Genomic DNA, 8,558 nt, shown 5'->3' on the forward strand with positions numbered 1-8,558 from the left:
ATAGACAGTGGTGCTTGCTTTAAGTATGACTTGAAGGTCTTACGCAAGGAAATAGCCAATCAAAATGAACTTAGTCAATTGTAGTTCTATATATAGAGAGAGACAATTTCTTTTTCTTTTTTTTTCATTTTCGGCAACTTTTTTTAGGTCTACAGTTTTAATTTTGGACTCATGTACTAGGAATATCATATTTTTAGCTGAATTGTGCCACTGAATTAAAGGGAACTCTTTTTTTAGATGCGCATGATGCAACTTCCTGGATGGTGTGTAGGCTGTTTGTCAACATGTGAAACCCACGTGTATTTCAGGGTAGGTATGTTAATTTACACTCAATTTTCTTTCTTAAAAGCCGCATAAGGCGTATTTTTTCTGATCTCAGATTTTTGTCTCAGCATTAATCTTTATTTTCTCTGTCATGAATTATCTGCTGAGAGTCTAATTAATTAATTAATTTAATTAAAGCTACATAGTAACATATAGTGAAATTATTTCCTTGTGTGAGACCTAAAGAGGAACAGGTAACTCTCATTTTGACTACAATTTCTTTGATTTCAGGAGTAGTCTCCCCTTTTAAAGATCAAAAATGGCGGATGTACAATGCGGCATGCAGTCTGGTCATCAACGGAGAGTTTCGACATCCATATACCCGTATTTCTACCAATCACCTCTGTAACCTTTGTTGTGTTCATCAGACAGGAAAGAAAAACAAGATTATTAATTAAAATAATTTTAATTAGATGAATAATTAAGAATAAAACATATTTACATGCACAGACTCCCTCGTATAAGAAAATGTCACATTTTACATATGCAATTATACATCATTTACATATCCACATTTTCCCCATTTACACAGTTGAATAGATTCAGTGCATAATAATACATAGCAACAATTATTACATGTAAGTCAATTCACAAAATATTTATTAAATACAAATTTTATACATTTAAATTAAATACACAGCATCGGTGCCCCCCCCCCCCTCCTTTCACAATCTTTCAACTTCCTTTTTAATTTTGGATCTGTAAGTGATTTACAGTAAGTGTCTTTAGATTTTTTATCGTACAGCTGATATCTTTTAGATCTATAGTATTTTCTTTGAGATTTATATTTTAACAGTTTTTGTTTCATTTTAAAGTAATTTTGCCTATTTTGTTGTTGTTTTAGATGATGGACAACTCTACTTCCTTTTACAACAGGTGCCCCTACAGATTCATAAAGTTCCAATGTTGAGTTTCCATGACCCCTATTCAGTGAGTGCACAACTTTATGCATTCTACTTTCAAAATTTCTACTACTTGTAATACATTTTGGATTTGATTTTAAATATGCCCTATTCACAGATTCAGATTTTTATGTACAAATATGAAATTTAATTCTATCAAGATTACTTGGTCCTAAAGTCAAATTTATACAGTCTTTTAACAAACATTTGTCATCTTCTGTCATGTTTAATTCAAAGTCACTATGCAGCACTGAAGATTTCCACTTATTGCTTTTCAGTCCACGACAGAAAAAGGAATAAAGTTGACAGGACTTTCCGCACTGTCCTTGGTAACAGCTTATGATGGAACCAACAGCAGTAGACATAGCGCGCATCATCAAAGGTAAGTCTCCGGAGTAGTGTTTGTAGCAATTTTCGCACTCTATCCTGCATCGAAGCTTCAAGTCTAAGGCAAATCTTCTCTGCATGGATTCTCTTATGGCTTTGGTTCTTCCCGGAAACATGTGACTGCTGAATGGAGCCTTAGCAGTCTGTTTTCTTTGAGAGTCAAAGAAGTGACGCAAGTCTTTAAGGTTTTCAATCACATGTCCTTGTTTTACAGATGCGCCAGATGCAGCGGCACTGTCTCCATCACTGGTCAAATGGAAAATGACGAGTGGACGGTCATCACTTTGTAACTCCCCGATACAGTTTGCAGCCCATCTCTTCTCATCTCCAACGGTGGTCTCCGGAGGAATGGTTGCAGTGCAGTCTTCGTGTCCTGGGCGGGTAACTTCCTTTCCTTTGCTTCGTAGGTGTGTACCTTTCTTGCATAGTTTGTTCCCACAGAACACTGCCACAACATTTTCCCTCTGAGTGACATTTTCACTTACGGTATAAGTCTCTTGGGTGGCAGCTTGGAATGGGGTTTTTCCAATGGCACTAAAGGTGGCATTATTATACCGAGCATCTCCTTCCGCTCTGGTAGGGGTATCAGGAAGTCCACATTTTTCATTAAGTTCTTGAATGTTCTGCCTTATTTTCTTCATGCTGTTTTTATTTACTTTGGTGATAATTTTCCCCATTTTGTTGCAGGTCTGTTGCATGTTGGCGGCTGATGCTGGTTCAATATTTGCACCAAGAAGCATACCACGCATACCCTCTGTTGTAAGACTAGTACCCAGATGACCGACAGCCATGGCCACATTTAGCTGTGCAGCTCTTCGGCCCCTTCCAGATTTCCTCACCTCTTCGTAAAGCTCTTCTCGGTGACTGGTATAGTGGCACTTCTTACATCGGATGGAAAGGATCCATGGCAGGCCTCGTTTTTCCTCCCCATGCTGATTCCAGTCCAGTGAACCGTCACAGTCTGGAAACTTATGTGAGTGTTCTTTAAATGCATGGTTCCACAATTTAGCAGTCTTTTCTTGGTGAAGTACTTTGTATAATTTTGAATTCGGGTCATCTGACACAGCTTCCATGTAGGAGTCTACAGGCTGGACTTCACTTGGCCCGGGTCGCAAAATCTTCATCTCACTGCTTCGGCTCTTGGCATCTGTAACTGCAAACATTCCATTTTTCTGTGGCTGTACAATGTCCCGAAACTCTTCTATACTTAGTCTTCTTATGGGAACTGGAAATTGGACTGGGCTGGTGGTCCCTATATTCTTCTGGCCTTTGTTGTGAGGAATACTTCCTTTTTTGCATTGATGTTGATGCAATCATTTTGGTTCCTTTAGTGAAACCCACGTGTATTTCAGGGTAGGTATGTTAATTTACACTCAATTTTCTTTCTTAAAAGCCGCATAAGGCGTATTTTTTCTGATCTCAAATTTTTGTCTCAGCATTAATCTTTATTTTTCTCTGTCATGAATTATCTGCTGAGAGTCTAATTAATTAATTAATTAAATTAAAGCTACATAGTAACATATAGTGAAATTATTTCCTTGTGTGAGACCTTGAGATAGAGGCATGTTTATTTCCATGTTCAATTAAAATCCAAGAGTGGAATTTTACCGAAACGCAAATATCAGATAGATTAGATCGTTTCAAATTATCATCAATGTTTTTTCCCCCTCATTTGGTTTAAATAGCTTGCAGTATTAATTGCTTGTATGGCTCATGTGATCCAGCAACCGGACTTTGTGGTGAATGTAAAGACGATTTCTGGAATAAATCATGCAATGCAATATGTAACTATCAGTGTTTGGAAAAGACATGTTTTTAAAAGAATGGAACTTGCAAGAATGGTTGTTAAAACTTTCAATATGGATTCAAGTGTGAACACACTTGTAGTTCTCAGTGTTATCCTCAGAAGTGTGATCGAGTTACTGGTGAGTGCACTAGTTGTCAAAATGGATTCTACGGTAAATTCTGTGAAAAGCCATGAGCCCTTTTTGCAAATTACAAACCTGCAATTCAAAAGATGGTGTATGTGATGAAGGATGTAAATCAAACTGGACTGGTAGTGTTTGCTATAATAAGTTTATATGCATTGTGTTTTTACTAGTGTTGTCAAATCGGACGATTTTTAGTAACCGGTTACTCGCTTACTTTTCTGATCGAGTAACCGATTTCTCGGATGGTTTTTCTTTAGACATCGAAACATTCTTGTTCGCAGTGTATATACTCAGCTGTAATTTAAACTGTAAGTAATGTCGTTAGAATTTCTATGTATTTATCTTATCATTCACAAAACACAACTGCGCTGCATATGAACTTTATTTATAATAACAGGCAAAATATCTTCTGAATAAATTTGTTCTCGAACACCCCGTAATCGTTGCTGTTTTGCGTTTTATGTATCGCTGGTTTCACAGTTAAATTTCAGTCTGAGGTGGTTAAGCATAATAGTTGTTTCACCCGTGTATGTTAATTCCGTTTCACAAAATTTACACCTCATGGATTTAAGTTCAGCAATTCTTTTAAAAATGTTTCCATGCTTTCGTTACATGTGGCGGCATCTTCTTTAATATTGTACCGCAGACTAGCACAGGTTTTTGAGAGGTAACTATAATTAAATCAAGTCTTCAAAACTTGTATACCCCTTGGCAATCAAAGCCATTAATTAGATAAACTCTGAAATACTAATCAAAACATTACGACCGCATTTGTAAAACGCTAGGTCGAGACTAACGTTTAATATTAAGGTCAATAAAATGGGGACATTATAAACGAAAATATATTATTCATACTGATTTACTTCATAAAATCAATTTATCCGAGTAACCGAGTAGCAGTTTTACTAACCGATACTCGCATCGTTCGACGATTAACCGGTTAACCGGGTACTCGTTGACAACACTGGTTTTTACAGTACATTTTGTAATATCTAATTCAATTTAAATCCATACATTTACTTTCCAAACTCTTACTAACATATTAAATTCCTTTTGACCTGTCGCTTTACCGGTTTAATTTTTCACCATGAGTAAAAACGTACTTCTCCGATGAAAATGAATATTTAAATTCAATGTGATTTTTTTTGAATTGCAGGATGCAATTCATCACATTATGGACCAAATTGTTCTTTAAAGTGCAGTGCTAATTGCGAAGACAATGTTTGTAACATTATCACTGGTATCTGCAGTAATGATTGCAAACCTGGCTTTTACAAAGACGTGTGTAATGAAACTTGTAATCCTTACTGCAAAGATGGTTGTAACAGAAATTCTGGAAAATGTGACAATGGTTGCATTGACAGACACTTTGGAATTGACTGTCGAAATGTTTGTAACTCTGGTTGTGTTTCTAACTGCAATCGAACAGACGGAAGTTGTAATTGTAAAATCAGATGGAGAGGAAAGCGATGTGAACGTAGGAATACACAAATACATATCATTTTAAGACTTTTGTACTGTTTTTCTACACCACCTGAGATGTGTGACATACTATATTAAGTATATGGAACATATCTGTCAAGCTATTGATGTAGTCTTCGTCCACACATGTAGTTATCTGAAACTTAATAAAATATTACATCCGTTTTAGGCATTCTTGAACTCCACTTTATTATTTTTTTTTATTTATGTCGAATATGCTTATACCACAAACTGCCTAATGACATTTAATTGTTAAAAGAAGAAATTAAAAGAAACAGGAAAATGTGTCACAAAAATGTGACATTGTATTTATTTTTCATCGTAACAACTGATAAAAAAGGTTATGAATCCTGAATAAAGCCCGTTTCACATTAAATTATTCCAGGAAGACGAAATACATACGGCCTTCCATTTAGGACTTATCAGAAATATTTTGATTTCGTTCAAACAAATTGTCAAATTTGTAAAAATGAATAAAATAAGTTAAAACAAATTCAAGAAATTGTTTTAACGAGTTAAAGTTAACGAATTTTATGATTCATTATTTAAAATTCCAGACTTCGTTTTAACGGATTTATAAGGCTGCTGATTTAAACACTTTCAATTGATATTAAAAGAATTTATAACTTACAATTAGTTGCAATAACTTCTATAATGCCATTGGTTATATCGGTTGAAATATCGTATGTCGAGTAAAAAAAAATCAATAATTATTTGATATTTGTTTTAATAAATCCCATAAATCGTTATATTGAATATATAATTCAATGATTGGATAGAAAGGAAGCCCATTGAGGACCTATCAAAAATATCCTGAATTCAATACAGCAAATTGTCGAATATCTAAAAACGAATTCAATTCTTTATACCAAATTTGATGAATTCATTCAATCTAATTAAAAACAGACTTTTTAGATCCGTGCCGTATACATCATATGCATGCTTGCGTAGAATGTTTACGGTGCGGATCTCAGAAGTTTGATTTTAATTAGATTGTGAATTCGTTATAACGAATTCATAATTTATTGTAACAGATTAAATTTGATTAAACGAATTCTAAAATTTATGATATCGAATTAAAATCCTTTAAGCATATTCTAAAACTTGTTATAACGAATTCAGTTCGTTTTAACAAATTCGAAATACAGGGCCTGTATTAGTAAATCGATATAACGAATTATCGAATCCGTTTGAACGAATTTAATTCGTTACAACGCATTTAATTCGTTAAAACAAATTGTCGAATTCGTTTAAACGAATTAAATTCGTACAGGGTGTTTCATAATATATGTTACATTTTTAAATCTAATTATTTTTCTTACCTATCGTATTTCTAGTACAAATTATATATCATTTTAAGCATCAAATCCTGCATTTTTGTTCCCTGTGAAAAAGTCAAGGAAATCATGGTATTACAATGATTAATTGTGACATAAATGCCGATGTCATAATTTGAATATTTTTGGAAATGAAAACTTATCAACATGTTGCTGAATTGTAAAGTGTTTTTCAATACTTTTCGGCAAAATTTATTCAGAAATTGATGAAGGAAATATTCCAAATGAATGGAAGCTTTTTAGGATGCTTATCAGAAGTCTAGTAACAAGGTTAAAGGACAGGGACAGGCAATATGCGATAAATGACACAGTACTTTAGAAAGCCTACAGACTTCGAGAACCGAAGATTTAATTGGTGAAGTGGAGACTCTTAGTAAGTTTGGCAAACTCCTGAGAAAAGTGTCAGAATGATGGATGTTTTAGAAATTTATGCTGGCAATATCAGCATTTCTAGCATATACTGAACTTTGAAACATGATATGAAGTTATCAGTGTACAAATTTTCAATAATGCAATACCCCGAGGAAAGAGTTTGACCTCTGCATTAGCCAATCTCAATCTTTGGGCCTTTTTCTGTGGGGGTTCTTTAAGAACAGGGTTTACAATCCTAGACCACAGATACTGAATGAGCTCAGAAAGAACACAAAACTTCATATGAGGAGTGAGTAAGCAAAAATGAGTGACAAGGTTATACAAATTTCAAGAAGCAACTTTCACTTGTAGTTGAAATAGTGGAAATCATTTAGAACATGTAATGTGGGCTTTTGACGTTGTGAAATTCAACATAACAAAAAAAAAAAAACGTTAATTTTGAAAATTCACTAATATTCATTAATGTTTGAGATTTCGTCCAGTGTTTAATATTTTAGTTGGTAATTGTACATAATGAATCTTATGGATACATGCATTAAATTGATAAAATCACTTGTCTGTATCTTTTTCTTGTGTTTGTCAAATTGAAGATTCAAAATGTAACATATATTATGAAACACCCTGTAGTTCGTAATAACAAATCTTAGAATCCATTTAATGAAATTTGATTCGTTCTTACATTATTAACGAATTAAAAAAAAAACTGCTTTAACAGATTTCATTCATTACATGTATAACAAATTTAAAAAAAAATGTTATAGCGAACGCACTTTGTCAATTGCAGATGAAATAGGTTATATTTCGAAATCAAATTTTATTTGTTAAAGGAAAACAAAATGTTGAAATTAGTATTCAGTAAATTATATGTCTGAGTTTCGGTAGTTTTTTGTGTTTTTTTTTAAATCAAATGGGATTTTCAGATTTTTTCAAAATGAAAATGTAATCTCTCAATCAAATTTCGGACATGACTCATCTAAATGATATTTTTAGAATGCGATGCAAAATTCTTCGGTGAAGTCTGTGAGCATAGATGTAGCCCACATTGTTACAATGGGACATGCGATTCCAAGAATAGATATTGTATAGGAGGATTCTCTGGAGAGTTTTTAGACGACCAATGCTCTAATCGTAGGTGCCATCAAGTTTTCAGCAATTATTATGTGTTATTAAAGATAATCACGTTTGCATTGAAAGTTTATAATGTGTTATATGTAGAATTTTTTAACATTTCACATATCTTGTTTGCTTTTAATACTTTAAGGTTAGTTATCAACGAATAGGAGTTTGTCGGACTGTTTGCTGTGTAATCAAACCATTTAAGATTAAAACATGCATTCTTTAAAAAAAACAAAAAAACAAATGGTTTTATTTCAGTCAGTAATGCCCCTTAAAGTTATAGATGGCAGTATGTATTTCCTGTATGTAGCTTATCATTAATTCTTATAAATCAATTTCGATTGTGTCCCTTCAGATTAACTTTATTTATTTTTTTTTCAGCAAAATTTTGCATGAGGTATGGGTTTTATTCAGTATGAAAAACAACCCTTGTATGATGATAATGTTAAGAAGTTTATAGATATACTAAATAAATAACAAGACACAGTTTTATCTCATCATAGCTCTGTCTAAAATCAGCCAATCAGATATCCCAGTGACTGCAACTGGAGCGGGACTAGGTTCTTTTTTTCATACTTCTTATGATAGTGGTGATCGCAATCTTACTTTTCAGGTAAAGGACTCTACAATAAAATCATTATCAAAAGATTATTATGTATATATTTTGTTGAGATAAGATACGTTACAACACATTAACAATCCTACAG

General features: G+C 33.4%; 1 pseudogene; it reads left to right on the forward strand.

Annotated features, from left to right (window-relative positions):
- Positions 1-1,036: 1,036 nt before the first annotated feature.
- On the forward strand, positions 1,037-2,231 carry LOC133203194 (uncharacterized; annotated as a pseudogene).
- Positions 2,232-8,558: the final 6,327 nt, after the last annotated feature.

The sequence above is a fragment of the Saccostrea echinata genome, unplaced genomic scaffold, assembly GCF_033153115.1.
Source record: "Saccostrea echinata isolate AGI-Se365-2 ecotype Australia unplaced genomic scaffold, CSIRO_AGI_Sech_v1 ptg000048l, whole genome shotgun sequence".
Lineage (NCBI taxonomy): Eukaryota > Metazoa > Mollusca > Bivalvia > Ostreida > Ostreidae > Saccostrea > Saccostrea echinata.